General features: G+C 48.5%; 1 non-coding gene across 1 annotated transcript in view; it reads left to right on the forward strand.

The window, feature by feature from the left end:
• The first annotated feature begins 15,875 nt into the window (after positions 1-15,875).
• Positions 15,876-15,950, forward strand: part of LOC139181985 (5.8S ribosomal RNA) — a 153-nt gene continuing 78 nt past the window's right edge. The window contains exon 1 of the ribosomal RNA XR_011565596.1: positions 15,876-15,950. This exon is cut by the window's right edge and continues 78 nt beyond it. This is a non-coding gene — a ribosomal RNA (5.8S ribosomal RNA).

Raw genomic sequence — 15,950 nt, forward strand, 5'->3', positions numbered from 1 at the left:
CTCATTGTGGTTTTGATTTGCATTTCTCTGATAATGAGTGATGTTGAGCATCTTTTCATGTGTTTGTTAGCCATCTGCATGTCTTCTTTGGAGAAATGTCTGTTTAGTTCTTTGGCCCATTTTTTGACTGGGTCATGTATTTTTCTGTAGTTGAGCTGCAGGACTTGCTTTAATTCTTTGTCAGTTGCTTTGTTTGCTATTATTTTCTCCCATTCTGAAGCCTGTATTTTCACCTTGATTATAGTTTCCTTCACTGTGCAAAAGCTTTTAAGTTTAATTAGGTCAAATTTGTTTATTATTGCTTTTATTTCCATTACTCTGGGAGGTGGGTCATAGAGAATCCTGCTGTGGTTTATGTCGGAGAGTGTTTTGCCTATGTTCTCCTCTAGGAGTTTTATAGTTTCTGGTCTTATGTTTAGATCTTTAATCCATTTTGAGCTTATTTTTGTGTGTGGTGTTAGAAAGTGTTCTAGTTTCATTCTTTTACCAGTGGTTGACCAGTTTTCCCAGCACCACTTGTAAAGAGATTGTCTTTTCTCCATTGTATATTCTTGCCTCCTTTGTCAAAGATAAGGTGTCCATAGGTGCTTAGATTTACCTTTAGGCTTTCTGTTATGTTCCATTGATCTATATTTCTGTCTTTGTGCCAGTACCATACTGTCTTGATGACTTTGGCTTTGTAGTATGGCCTGAAGTCAGGCAGGTTGATTCCTCCAGTTCCATTCTTCTTTCTCAAGACTGCTTTAGCCATTTGAGGTTTTTGTATTTCCATACAAATTGTGAAATTATTTGTTTTAGTTCTCTGAAAAATACCATTGGTAGCTTGATAGGGATTGCATTGAATCTATAGATTGCTTTGGGTAGTATACTCATATTCACTATATTGATTCTTCTGCTCCATGAACATGGTATATTTCTCCATCTATTTCTGTCCTCTTTGATTTGTTCATCCCTGTTTTATAGTTTTCTATATATAGGGCTTTTGTTTCTTTAGGCATATTTATTCCTAAGTATTTTACTCCTGTCATTGCAATGGTGAATGGCATTTTCCCCTTAATTTCTCTTTCTATGTTCTCATTGTTAGTGTATAGGAGTGCAAGGGATTTCTGTGAGTTGATTTTATATCCTGAAACTTTACTGTATTCATTGATTAGCTCTAGTAATTTTCTGGTGGAGACTTTAGGGTTTTCTATATAGAGGATCATGGCATCTGCCAACAGTGAGAGTTTTACTTCTTCTTTTCCAATCTGGATTCCTTTTATTTCTTTTTCTTCTCTGATTGCTATGGCCAAAACTTCCAAAACCACATTGAATAGTAGTGGTGAGAGTAGGCACCTTTGTCTTGTACCTGACTTTAGAGGAAATGCTTTCAATTTTCATCATTGAGGATAATGATTACTGTGGGTTTGTCATATATAGCTTTTATTATGTTGAGGTATGTTCCTTCTATTCCTGCTTTCCGGAGAGTTTTTATCATAAATGGACGTTGAATTTTGTCAAAGGTTTTCTCTGTATCTATTGAGATAATCATATAATTTTCATCTTTCAAATTGTTAATGGTGTGTATTACATGGATTTATTTGTGGATATTAAAGAATCCTTACATCCCTGGTACAAAGCCCACTTGGTCATGATATATTATCTTGTTAATATGTTGTTTGATTCTGTTTGCTAGGATTTTGTTAAGGATTTTTGCGCCTATGTTCAGCAGTGATATTGGTCTGTAGTTTTCTTTTTTTTAGTGGCATCTTTGTCAGGTTTTGGTATTAGTGTGATGGTGGCCTCATAGAATGAGTTTGGAAGTTTATCTTCTGCAATTTTCTGGAAGAGTTTGAGTAGGCTGGTATTAGCTCTCCTCTAAATTTTTGGTACAATTCATCTGTGAAGCCATCTGGTACTGAGCTTTTGTTTGTTGGAAGATTTCTGATTAGTTTCGATTTCTCTGCTTGTGATGGGTCTGTTAAGATTTTCTATTTCTTCCTGTTTCAGTTTTGGCAATTTGTACTTTTCTAAGAAGTTGTCTATTTCTTCCAGGTTGTCCATTTTGTTGGCATATAGTTGCTGATGGTAGTCTCTTATGATCCTTTGTATTTCTGGGTTGTCTGTTGTGATTTCTCCATTTTCATTTCTGTTTTTGTTGATTTGATTCTTCTTTCTTTGTTTCTTGATGCGTCTGGTTTGTCAATTTTATTAATCTTTTCAAAGAACCAGCTTTTAGTTTTGTTGATTTTTGCTAAGGTCTCTTTTGATTCTTTTGCATTTATTTCTACCCTAATTTTTAAAATTACTTTCCTTCTACTAGCCCTTGGGTTCTTCATTTCCTTTTCTAGTTACTTTAGGTGTAGAGTTAGGTTTTTTATTTGAATTTTTTCTTATTTCTTGAGGTAAGCCTGTATTGCTATGAACCTTCCCCTTATTACTGCTTTTACAGTGTCCCAAGGGTTTTGGGTTGTTGTGTTTTCATTTTCATTCATTTCTATGCATATTTTGATTTCTTTTTTTATTTCATCTGTGATTTGTTGGTTATTCAGAAGTGTGTTGTTTAGCCTCCATATGTTGGAAATTTTAATAGTTTTTTCCTGTAATTTATATCTAATCTTACTGCATTGCGATCAGAAAAGATGCTTGCAATGATTTCAATTTTTTGAATTTACCAAGGCTAGACTTATGGCCAAGGATGTGATCAACCCTGGAGAAGGTTCCGTGTGTGCTTGAGAAAAAGGTTAAATTCATTGTTTTGGGATGAAATGTCCTATAAATATCAATTAGTTCTAACTGGTTCATTTTATCATTTAAAGCTTCTGTTTCCTTGTTAATTTTCTTTTTAGTTGATCTATCCACAGGTGTGAGTGCAGTATTAAAGTTTCCTACTATTATTGTGTTATTGTTAATTTCCCCTTTCATACTTGTTAGCATTTGCCATATTGTGGTGCTCCTATGTGTATGTATGTATATATATATATATATATATATATATATAAAATCTCACTACTCTTGCTTTCTTTTGGTCTCCATTTGTGTGAAATATCTTTTTCCAGCCCTTAATTTTCAGTCTGTATGTGTCTCTTGTTTTGAGGTGGGTCCCTTGTAGACAGAATATATAGGGGTCTTGTTTTTGTATATTTTCAGCCAGTCTTTGTCTTTTGGTTGGGGCATCCAACCCATTTACATTTAAGGTAATTACTGATAAGTATGATCCCGTTGCCATTTCCTTTGTTGTTTCTGGTTTCAAGTTTATACACCTTTTCTATGTTTCCTGTCTAGAGAAGACCCTTTAGCATTTGTTGAAGAGCTGGCTTGGTGGTGCAGAATTCTGTCACTTTTGCCTCTCTGTAAAGCTTTTGATTTCTTCTTCATATTTGAATGAAATCCTTGCTGGGTACAGTAATCTTTGTTGTAGGTTTTCTCTTTCATCACTTTAAGTATGTCCTGCCAATCCCTTCCGGTCTGAGGAGTTTCTATTGAAAGATCAGCTGTTATCCTTATGGGAACCCCCTTATATGCTATTTGTTGTTTTTCCCTTGGTGCCTTTAATATTTGTTCTTTCTTTTGATTTTTGTTCTTTTGATTATTATGTGTCTTGTGGTGTTAAAGTAGGGAAAATCACTGGACCATTCAGGTATGACCTAAATCAAATCCCTTATGATTATACAGTGGAAGTAAGAAATAGATTTAAGGGCCTAGATCTGATAGATAGAGTGCCTGATGAACTATGGAATGAGGTTTGTGACATTGTACAGGAGACAGGGATCAAGACCATCCCCATGGAAAAGAAATGCAAAAAAGCAAAATGGCTGCCTGGGGAGGCCTTACAAATAGCTGTGAAAAGAAGAGAAGCAAAAGCAAAGGAGAAAAGGAAAGATATAAGCATCTGAATGCAGAGTTCCAAAGAATAGCAAGAAGAGATAAGAAAGCCTTTCTCAGCAATCAGTGCAAAGAAATAGAGGAAAACAACAGAATGGGAAAGACGAGAGATCTCTTCAAGAAAATCAGAGATACCAAGGGAAAATTTCATGCAAAGATGGGCTCGATAAAGGACAGAAATGGTATGGGCCTAACAGGAGCAGAATATATTAAGAAGAGGTGGCAAGAATACACATAAGAACTGTACAAAAAAGATCTTCACGACCCAGATAATCACGATGGTGTGGTCACTCACCTAGAGCCAGACATCCTGGAATGTGAAGTCAAGTGGGCCTTAGAAAACATCACTATGAACACAACTAGTGGAGGTGATGGAATTCCCTTTGAGCTATTTCAAATCCTGAAAGATGATTCTGTGAAAGTGCTGCACTCAATATGCCAGCAAATTTGGAAAACTCAGCAGAGGCCACAGGACTGGAAAAGGTCAGTTTTCATTCCAATCTCAAAGAAAGGCAATGCCAAAGAATGCTCAAATTACCGCACAATTGCACTCATCTCACATGCTAGTAAAGTAATGTTCAAAATTCTCCAAGCCAGGTTTCAGCAATATGTAAACCGTGAACTTCCTGATGTTCAAGGTGGTTTTGGAAAGGGCAAAGGAAGCAGAGATCAAATTGCCAACATCCGCTGGATCATGAAAAAGCAGGAGAGTTCCAGAAAAACATCTATTTCTGCTTTATTGACTATGCCAAAGCCTTTGACTGTGTGGATCACAATAAACTGTGGTAAATTCTGAAAGCCTTTGACTGTGTGGATCACAATGAACTGTGGAAAATTCTGAAAGAGATGGGAATACCAGACCACCTGATCTGCCTCTTGAAAAATCTGTATGCAGGTCAGGAAGCAACAGTTAGAACTGGACATGGAACAACAGACTGGTTCCAAATAGAAAAAGGAGTACATCAAAGCTGTATATTGTCACCCTGCTTATTTAACTTATAAGCAGAGTACATCATGAGAAATGTTGGACTGGAAGAAGCACAAGCTGGAATCAAGATTGCTGGGAGAAATATCAATAACCTCAGATATGCAGATGACACCACCCTTATGGCAGAAAGTGAAGAGGAACTAAAAAGCCTCTTGATGAAAGTGAAAGAGGAGAGTGAAAAAGTTGGCTTCAAGCTCAACATTCAGAAAACTAAGATCATGGCATCTGGTCCCATCACTTCATGGGAAATAGATGGGGAAACAGTGGAAACAGTGTCAGACTTTATTTTTTTGGGCTCCACAATCACTGCAGATGGTGACTGCAGCCATGAAATTAAAAGACGCTTACTCCTGGGAAGGAAACTTATGACCAACCTAGATAGCATATTGAAAAGCAGAGACATTACTTTGCCAACAAACGTCTGTCTAGTCAAGGCTATGGTTTTTTCCTGTGGTCATGTATGGATGTGAGAGTTGGACTGTGAAGAGGGCTGAGTGCTGAAGAACTGATGCTTTTGAACTGTGGTGTTGGAGAAGACTCTTGAGAGTCCCTTGGATTGCAAGGAGATCCAACCAGTCCATTCTGAAGGAGATCAGCCCTGGGATTTCTTTGGAAGGAATGATGCTAAAGCTGAAACTCCAGGACTTTGGCCACCTTATGCGAAGAGTTGACTCATTGGAAAGGACTCTGATGCTGGGAGGGATAGGGGGCAGGAGGAGAAGGGCACGACAGAGGATGAGATGGCTGGATGGCATCACTGACTCGATGGACGTGAGTCTGAGTGAACTCCGGGAGTTGGTGATGGACAGCGAGGCCTGGCATGCTGCGATTCATGGGGTCATGAAGAGTCATACGCGACTGAGTGACTGAAGTGAACTGAACTGTGGTGTTTCGCCTTGGGTTTATCCTATTTGGGACTCTCTGGGTTTCTTGAACTTGGGTGACTATTTCCTTTCCCATTTTAGGGAAGTTTTCAACTATTATCTCCTCAAGTATTTTCTCATGGCCTTTCTTTTTGTCTTCTTCTGGGAATCCTATGGTTCGTATGTTGGGGTGTTTGACATTGTCCTAGAGGTCCCTGAGGTTGTCCTCATTTCTTTTCATTGTTTTTTCTTTTTTCCTTTCTGCTTCCTTTATTTCCACCATTCTATCTTATACCTCACTTATCCTATCCTCTGCCTCCGTTATTCTGTTGGTTCCCGCCAGAGTGTTTTTGATTGCATTTATTGCATTATTCATTATATATTGACTCTTATTTCTTCTTGATCCTTGTTAAACATTTCTTGCATCTTCTCAATCCTTGTCTCCAGGGTATTTATCTGTAACTCCATTTTGTTTTCAAGATTTTGGATCATTTTTATTATCATTATTCTGAATTCCTTTTCAGGTGACTCCCTATTTCCTTCTCACCCTCTTGGGGGGCCCATGCCTCCAAAAGTTCCAGCTCTCTTGTTTGTCCCCAAAGTTAACGGTGAACATCCCATCTGTATTCTCTCCTCGTCCCAACCAAAATCGCCTCCCTCCCCGAGCTCCATGGCTCCACATCCCAGGAAAGGAAACCTGAAAATGGCTCGAAGGAGAAGGTGCCCCTTCCTTCCTCTCCCTTTAAGCTCGAGGGCCTGGGGAGCCTGGCAGCATGTCGAGGAGGACCTGGTAATCGTCCTCACTGAGGGCTTTTTCCAGGATGGCTTCAACTCCTTCTTCCTTCACAGCAGCCCCCGGGTAAGATCAGGGCATGTCCTTGATGGCCTTGGCAGCCATGATTTCCTCTAGGAGGCTGGGTGACCTGGGAAGGGCTGGATGAGCCCCTGGGATGACAGTAGAGGACCCCAGGGAAGGACCCAGTGAGCCCGGGATGCACGTGGCAGCCAAGATCACGTCTTGGAGGCTGGGTAAGTCTGAGAGGGCGAGGTGTGCTCGTGCATCTGCAGAAGGCCCCAGGAAAGTCCCCATCGTGTCCAGGATGCCCACTGGCACCAAGAGCTAGTCTAGGAAGCTTGGTCCACCTGGGAGAACAGGGTGTGCTCTTGCATATCTGCAGTGGCCCCTGGGAAAGGTGCCTGCATGTCTGGGACGCCTGTGGCCACCAAGAGCTCAACTAGGAGGCTTGTCGAGTTTGGAAGGTTGGGGGGCTGGGGCTGTGGCTCTAGTGGAGGCACCATGCTTTCACCATAGGGTCACTTGGGCCACCACGGGATGTGTGTCTCAGGCTGTGCAGGAGGCAGGATGGCCCCTGGCCCAGGCTGCCAAGGGGCCATGACAGCAGGAGAGCACTTGGCCCAAAGAACTGCTACCTGGGGAGGAGGTGGTGGAGGAGGACATGGATGCCAAGAGAAAGAAGCCAGTCCCCAGAGGACTGTGCCTTCACTGAGGCTCCTCACTCTGACGTACACCACATTCTCGTCAGGATGCTCCGTTGGTTGGGATGTGGGGGGGCTGAGGGGTGGCTGGCGGATGACCCGGAGATCAGCTAGCCTTTCCTCTCCTGGTGGCATGGCCTTGAACTTGGCTTGCTGGGGCTTGGGTCTTCACTGATAGCTCAGTTGTAAAGGATCCGCCTGCAATGCAGGACACCGGTTCAATTCCTGCATTGGGAAGATCTGCTGCAAAAGGGAGAAAACTACCATCTGGCCTCTAGAACTAGTCCACGGAGTCACAATGTGTCGGACAGGACAGTGTGTGTGTGTGTGCGCGGGTGCACATGCTTGTGCGCAAAGCAGAGCCAGGAATAGACCTTTTGCCCTGGCTCTATCCTGGGGAGGGGGTAGAGAGGGAGCGTGGCTTGAAGGAACCACAACACCACACCCATAGCCATCGTTAGCAATGTACTATTTGGCCACTGAAGTTTCTAAACTCAACCACGGGGTTCACATGAGAACAGTCAGGGGTTTGTATGTACTTCAAAACCATTGGGTGTATGAAGTCAGGAACGGGTTTGCAAGTAAATCATACCTGTATGTCTGCGGGTGACGGGGGGAGGCTGGTGGCAGGGCGAGCTCAGTCACTGCACTCTGAGAGTCAGAGAGACACACGGAGATTATTGGCCTTTGCAGATATATCAGCCATGTGTGTTCACATGGAGTCTGGTGGTGAAAGCGGTTATGTGGGTAGGTCCCTATTGATTGCTCAGAGGATCTGACCTTGGGAAACTGCCCAGAGCAGGCACCCAGAAACCAAGGGAAGCATGCTCCTGATGGAGTATGTTGGGATAACTGCAGGGTTTGCCGGTGGCTTGAAGATGAGTCCCAGACGCAGGCTCCCCCCAACTCCACTGACCCCCCTCCCTCCCTCGGTCCCCAATTCTCCCTGACTCCCTTCCCTCTCTTCCTCCCTCCCTCTCCCATTCAGCCTTCCCCAATTGTCTCCCTTCACGCCCACTCTCTCCCTACGCCCCTGGCATAGGGAAGGAGTTCTCCTCTGTGAACTGGAAAGACGGGAGCAGAAGACAGAAGAGCCAGACCAAAAGAACCCGTGCAGGTCACTGGGTTTCTTTATTAGGTCCATGGCATGTTCCCTATTAGGCACCCTATTGGTCACTGCAATACTTGGGTTCCTTGAGGCTTCAGGTGGGGTGTCCCTTTTGGGGGGGGACAGCTACCCAAAGGTCCAGCTCTCTGATTTGTCCCCAAAGTTGTTGGTAAACATCCCATCTGTATTCTCTCCTCCCGCAACCCAAAACCACCCCCCTCCCTGAGCTCCATGGCTCGGTACCACAGGCAGGAAAGGAGAACTGAAAGGGGCTCAGGGGAGAAGGTGCCCCTTCATTCCTCTCCCTCTAAGCCCCAGGGCCTGGGGAGCCTGGCAGCATGTCGAGGAGGGCCTGGTAATCGTCCTCACTGAGGGGTGTTTCCAGGATGGCTTCAACTCCTTCTTTCTCCACAGCGGCCCCCAGGGAAGCCCAGGGCATGTCCTGGGTGGCCGTGGCAGCCAAGATTTCCTCTAGGAGGTTGGGTGACCCGGGAAGAGCTTGGTGTTCCCCTGCGATGGCAGTAGAGGACCCTGGGGAAGGACCCGGTGAGCCCGGGATGCATGTGGAAGCCAGGAGCACGTCTTGGAGGCTGGGTGAGCCTGGGAGGGCAAGGGGTGCTCGCTTGTTGGCAGAGGGACCCAGGGAACGCCCATGCATGTCAGAGATGCCCTTGGCAGCCAAGATTTCCTCTAAGAGGCTGGGTGTGCAGGAGAGAGCTGGCTATTGCACTGTGACTACAGAGGCCCACGTGGAAGCTCCAAACGTGTGCGGGATGCCCGTGTCCATTGAAAGCTCTTCTAGGACACTTGGTGTGCCTGGGAGGGCAGGGTGCACTCCTGCATTGGCAGAGACCCCTGGAGAAGGCGCCTGCGTGTCTGGAATGCCCGTGGCCACCAAGGGCTCATCTAGGAGGCTGTTCAAGCTTGGAAGGCCGGGGGGTTGGGGCTGTGGCTATAGCAGAGGGGTCGTGCCTTCACCATAGGGTGACTCCAGCCACCACAGGATGTATGTCTCCGGCTGTACAGGTGGCAGGATGTCCCCTTGCCCAGGTTGCCAAGGGGTGGTACCAGCAGGGGAGCATGCGGGCCAGGGAACTGCAAACTGGGGAGGAGGCGGTGTCTTATCACTTGGCTAGAGAGCCACTGGGCTGGGCAGGACCAGGAAGATCATCAACAGCTGGCCTACACAGACCCCAGAGGCAGTCCCGGACACCCAGAAAGTGGGGGCCTCAAAAGGAGCAGCTGCAGCCAAGGGTGGCATGCTCTCCTGTGGCTGAGAGGGGCGAAGGGGAGGAGAGGTGCTCTGGACAGCAGGTGGGGCCCTTCAGTCCTCTGGAGCAGGAGTAGTCATGACCAATGCGCCACCTAGCCCTTGGGACCAGCCATTGCTGGGCCCGCTTGGGCTCTGCTGGGGGTGCCGAGCTCTTCTGTTTTGAAACCATATCTAGGGAAGCAAAATGCAGACAGGCACATCAGAAGTTGTGACTGTCCAGATAACCATGCTGGCGCCTCTGTGGTGCCCATTCGACAGCCCACCTGGCCGCCCGGCCTCTGGTCTGTCAGGTCCAGGGCAACTTCTGCAGGGCCATTTTCTGCAAACGAATTCCTTGGTCCTGGGAACTGAGGGGTGCCTGAACGGCCACAAGCACCCCAAAAACCCACCCCTCAGCCCACCAACTTTCGGCCCCCTACCCCGAAGCCCAAGTGCCAGCCCCAGCCCAAGCCTATGTGTATCCAGCTCCAAACCCTTGGCAGGGCTGAACTCTCCTTACTCCAGGGCCACGTCCTGGACACATGCCCTGGCTGGAGAACTTACCTGGATGCGAGGTTCTGGGATTCCCATCTGACAAGCCAGTTCTTCCCTGGCGGCAATCGCTGGGAAGTGAACCCTCATGAGGGCTTGCACAAAGATCTTTGTTCTTGAAGGAGAGATGACTGTCCTCTTTCTCCAGGCCTCTCTGGCTGAGTCTTCTACCAAAGAAAGAACACACCGAGAGGAGAGGACATTAAGGCCCATGGAACGTTCACAGCACAGATACCCTAGATGGTGTGGAGGGGAGGGAGAGTCCCACACCCCTGAATCACTACAGGTGGCTCTGCAGCCGGGACAGGGTTCTAAGGCTTATACACACAGATGGATTGCATGCCTGAATCCATCATGGATGTGTGCATGCACACACACGCACACACACACACACACACACACACACACACACACGCACGCACATTCCCCAGACATGCATGTCCCTGTGTGTCTCTTTCCTCCTCCGGTCTTGCCTCAGAGTGCCCTGAAGCATGCTCCTCTGCCAAGGTTGCCTGGGCAGCTGGAGGCTAAAGTTCCTGACAGGGGCTGGGGAGGGAGTTCAAAGGTGGAACAGTGCTGCCAGCTCATGCTGACTGGGGGCGTCTTGCCCCAATCTGGGACACTGATGGGGGCAGCAACCAGATGGACCTGTTTCCTCTCCCACTTTGTGTTTCTGGGTCTTCTGTGCTCATCCATCAGCAGAGAGAATTCTCTGGCAAGAGGGGGAGGGTTCAGGACCCCCCTCTGGGGACTTGCTTTTGGAGAACTTTGGCTAAATTACCTTGAGAGGAAGACTGAGGTCGAGGAGGTGGTGATGTGCTGTGGGCATGGTCGTGGCCCCCCTTCCCCATCTTGGTGCACATATTCAGATGGCGATCAGCTCTGCTTTAACCGTCTTGTTCTTTGGATTTGAAACTAGACCTAGGGACAGAGAGAATTCCTTCTCAGGGGAGAGACCACCAGATGCTTTCAGCTGACTTGGATCGGCATGGAGAGCCTGAAAGGGAGAATGGGTGGAGAGACGGGGGCCTACCTGAACTCTGCTTTTGGCAATGCCAAGCTCTTGGGCCAGTCATTTTTTGGTGCTATGCCAGGGTAGGTGTTCTGTTGAAAGAGCACTTGCAAGGCGTCCATCTGGCTTAGCTTCAGAACAGGCCTCCTCGTTCAAGATGCTGTGGTGATGGGGCCTGTGGAAGAGAAGAAAGGGAAGTCTCAGAGTACATGGGGGAGGACTCGACGGAGGAGCCCAAGCATGCTCCCTGCCCAGGGGAGTTACCCCTGTGCCTGAGCAAAGCCGGGAGCCCGGGGACGGGTGTGCATTTGGAAGTCACTTGGCTATACCCCGACAGACAGGCTGAGAGGCAAGGGCGGTGGGGAAATCCCCCTCCAAACCCCCACTGTACCCCCACCCCCACCCGCACCGATGCTGGAATCCAAGAAACATGAGCAAGAAGAAAGGTAACCAAACCCAGACTCAAACAAAGGTGGCAAGAAGTCCCACCCACTGAAAACCACAACACACTGCCCCATTTTTCCACCAGTTTGGGAAGATGCCTGGGAAACGTCTCGATGGGGCTTCTCCCAGATTTCCCTCCATCACGGTGCCAATGGGAGGAAACCTTGCTTCTCGGGGCTAACATGAGTACTGGCCGTATTTGCCGTCACTAGTGCAAAAGGAAAGGAAAGGAAAGTAAGCCTAAGTGAATCCCAACCCGCAATGCCTGACGGAAGGCAGAAGGCACTGGGCCATTGTGGAGATAAAGCCACTGAAGGAGGCAAAGCCACAGAGCTCCCCGACTCCCATTTACACAGGAAGATGAGGATAAATGGTCCCACACCAGTCCTCCCAATCCCTGCTCCCTCGACCAACACCATCATCACAGAAAAGAGAAAGGATAAGCCACGTGTGTGCCAAAGGAGCAAAATGAACAAATGATGCCTCTTTGGGCACACATGATGCCTGAGAAACATGGGCCCAGCCTATTGGTCCCTGTCCTTTTTGGTGGTGGGTTGACAAGTTTGTGGTGAACCCTTGGCCTGGAGATCCACAAATCACATGATCCAATCCCAGGGACCGAGGGCAAATGTACCGGTTGAGGTGATGGAGGAGCCGGCTGTATCCATGGTGGGAGAGCAACACAGATGCTGCAGACTGCTGGCCTAGTGGGCCAGGACCCAGCAGCTAGAACATTGGAGAGCATGAGGCGGCTCCACCCTTATTTATGTAAATAGGGGTGAGAATGTAGATGGAGGGGAAGCCCCTGGCCTCTTTCCCAGCAGACACCCTGGACAGAATCCCGTGGAGCTAGTGAGCTTTCACAGCCCCCAAGGTCCGCATAGGCTGGGAAGGCCGTTTTGGGCTTTGGTTTGTGGCCCTCCCATCAGTAAGCGGGATCAACCCTGGCTCAGGGGCCCTCAGCAATGCACAGAGTGCTAACTGCCTGGGAATTCCTCTAGGTTCCTTTGAAGTGTCCGCCCACGCCCCCTTTCCCAGCCTGCCTTGCCTTCCAAAACGCTCTGGGTTTTCCCGCCTTTTCACATTCCACAGGTCCAGTGGCCTCAATTGCTTCTGTGGTCTCCTCCAATGCATCCCCAGACACTGGATGCTCTCTCCAGTGCTTCCTCCTAGCTTTCTTGCTTTCCTCCATTTCTCTGATCCCTCCCCAACTCCTCCGTGCTCTCTTGGTGTCCTTTCCCTATAGCAGTCCCAGACTACCATGCCAAGGGCTTTGAGTTGCCTGGAGCTCAAGGCTACTGCAAGAGACCTGAAGGGCCAGTGTCTTGAATAGCAGTTCACGCCATTTGGGGCTTTTTCATGTGGAGCCTGATGCCCACACCTCCCCAGCCCACCCCTCAGTCCAAGTGCCCTGGAGATATCCGCGAAAGGGGACAGTGTACCCCCTACTGTTAGGAAGGAGTTTCCACTAAGCCGAGGAAGCAATCATGGGCCTTCTGGACAGAAGGAAGCCCTGACCTGTGCCAACAAGGGGACACAGAAAGAGTGAGTTCTTTCTTAAAGAGATGGAGGGCGGTGAGGAGAATAAAGAAGACATCAGGAGGCAGGAGGAGACAAAGAAGGAAGAAGGCTGCATGAAGCAATGCGGGAGATGGACGATGAGAGGCACTTTTCTTTTTCATGTGAACAGGGTCCAGTGAATTGAAAAGAAATGAATGAACCACAAAAGCACACCTACAACCCTCTTTAGCAATGTATTCTTTGGCCACCCAGGTTTGTAAACCCACCATGGGGTTGAGAGGGTAACAGGCAGGAAGGCCAGGGGTCTCCAAATGGAGGAAATAGCCTGCAAGTGTCAGACATTTTTATCTCTCTTAAGCGGCAGGAGGAAACAAACTAGCAATATTTTTTCCTTCTCTATACAAATTTAAAGGGAGGTTTCTCCTAAAATACTGTGTTGCCATAATGACACCCGGTTTCGTCTGAAGTTAGCTATTCTCGAGCCTAGAGATAACCAATGCCTTTTTCTTATGGAAATGTTCGTCTTAAGCTATGCTAATGTACTATGCCTTTACCCCAAACTCTGTCTCCAAGTCGGTTCTGCCTCTTGGCCCAGAACCTACTTGACAAACCAGTATGGATATTGTTCCCCTAATCTATGTAAATGAAACTATTTGTATGGTGGTCTGCCCTTCTTCAAGATTCAAGTTAATCGTTTTATGGCCCAGGATAAACCATTTGGTGCCAAGATTATCCCAAAATGCATCTTATGGGTGAGGGGCCTGGTGCCATTCTGAATTTTAAGACATTCCTTTCTTTCATTAAAAGACTGCTAGTAACTATATAACATCCAGCTGAAGACTAGCAGGGGGGTACTCTTTCTGCCCCCTTCTGATGCCTATGTCAGAAGCTTTCTCTATCTCCTTTATACTTCAATAAAACTTTATTACACAAAAGCTCTGAGCGATCAGGCCTCGTCTCTGGCCCCGGATTGAATTCTTCTCCTCCAGGGGCCAAGAATCCTGGTGTATTTGCGTGATTCAACAACAACCTTTCAGGGTTTCACATGAGAAGTTCGTATGTACTTTGAAACCACTGGGTCTATAAGTTCAGGAACGGGATTGCAAGTACATAGCATCTGTATGTCTGTGGGTGTCCCTCTGTCCCCAACTCTCCCTGCCTCCCTTCGCTCTCTCCCTCCTTCCCTCTCCCACTCAGCCTTCCTAAACTCTCTCCCTTCACCCCTGCCCTTTCCCTCCACCCACTGGGCCCCTCCCACCTTGCATCTCCCAATCTTCCAGCTTTTCACTCCCCTGTCTCCCACTCCCCCTCCCTCTGCTGCCCCTGGCATAGGGAAGGAGTTCTCCTGTGTGACCTGCTGAAAAAATTGGACCAGAAGACAGAGGAGCCAGGCCAAAAGAACCTGTGTGGGGCAGGGGGTTTCTTTGTTGGGTCCATGGCATGTACCCTCTTAGGCACCCTCTTGGTCACTGCAATACTTGGGTTCCTTGAGGCTTCAGGTGGGGTGTCCCTCTTGGGGGGGGGGGGGAGAGGCCCAGCTTTCCAAAGATCCAGCTCTGGGGTTTGTCTCCAAAGTTGTTGTTAGATATCCCGTCTGTATTCTCTCCTACCCCCACCCAAAACCGCCCCCCTCCGTGAGCTTCATGGCTCTGCATCCCAGGAAAGGAGAACTTCAAGGGGCTCGGGAAGAAGGTGCCCCTTCCTTCCTCTCCGTCTATGCTGGAGGCCTGGGGAGACTGGCAGCATGTCAAGGAGGGCCTGGTAATCATCCTAACTGAGTGGTGCTTCCAGGATTTCTCCAACTCCTTCTTCCTCTGCAGCTGCTTCTGGGGAAGATGAGGGTGTGTCCTGGATGGCCCTGGCAGCCAAGATTTCCTCTAGGAGGCTCGGTGTCCAGGGGAGTGCTGTGTGGTCCTCTGCAATGACAGTAGAGGACCCTGGGGAAGGCGCCTGCGTGTCTGGAATGCCTTGGCCGCCAGGAGCTCCTCTTGGGGGCTGGGTGAGTCTGGGAGCGTGGGGTATTCTCCTTCATTGGTGCAGGATCCCATGAAAGGCCCAGTCCTGTCGTGGATGCCTGTGTCAGCCATGATTTCCTCTAAGAGGCTGGGTGTGCAGGAGAGACCTGGATGTTGCACAGTGAATACAGAGGCTCCTGTTGAAGACCCCTATGAGTCATGGGCTGGCAGCACCGAGGCGGGTGCGGGGCCGCGGGTGGGGACACAGTGGTTGGTGGTCAAAGTTAGGGCTGTGGCCATGGGGCACGTTATGCCTCTTGCCCTCCTCCCCCTTTCCAGTTACCTAGCACGTCCAGGCATGGAGGTTTTAAAGACCCCTGGGGAGGGCATTGGGGTCCGAATGGTCGGGCCTGTGGGAAGTTGGGAGGTGCCTCCTGTCTCCCCGGGGCTCAGCCATCCCCTGAGGGGCCGGGATGGCTGGGTGTCATGGTCACTGCCGCCGTGGCCGTTGGGAGGGGGCTACCCTGCAGTCATCGTGTGGGCTGTGACCGTGTGTGGTGCATGCGCACCCCCCCTCCATGTTCCTAGGGGAGGGTTGGAACCCCCTCCCCCCCGACCTCGGGCGCCTGTGGGGTGTCCGAGCATGCCCTGCTCCATTGTGTGAAACCTTTCTCATCCCCTCCGCTCTGCTGTTATCTGTCTGGCTTGGCTGGCCAGAGGCAACCCCTGCCCAACTCTGGGAAGGGAGTGAGGGAGGGTGGGATGTGCCATGGCAAGGGCGGGTCTCCTGTGGAAACAAAACATTTGAAAACCTCGTACGACTCTTAGTGGTGGATCACTGGGCTCGTGCATCGATGAAGAACGCAGCTAGATGCGAGAATTAAAGTGAACTGC

This window comes from Bos indicus, unplaced genomic scaffold, assembly GCF_029378745.1.
Source record: "Bos indicus isolate NIAB-ARS_2022 breed Sahiwal x Tharparkar unplaced genomic scaffold, NIAB-ARS_B.indTharparkar_mat_pri_1.0 scaffold_53, whole genome shotgun sequence".
Taxonomy (NCBI): domain Eukaryota; kingdom Metazoa; phylum Chordata; class Mammalia; order Artiodactyla; family Bovidae; genus Bos; species Bos indicus.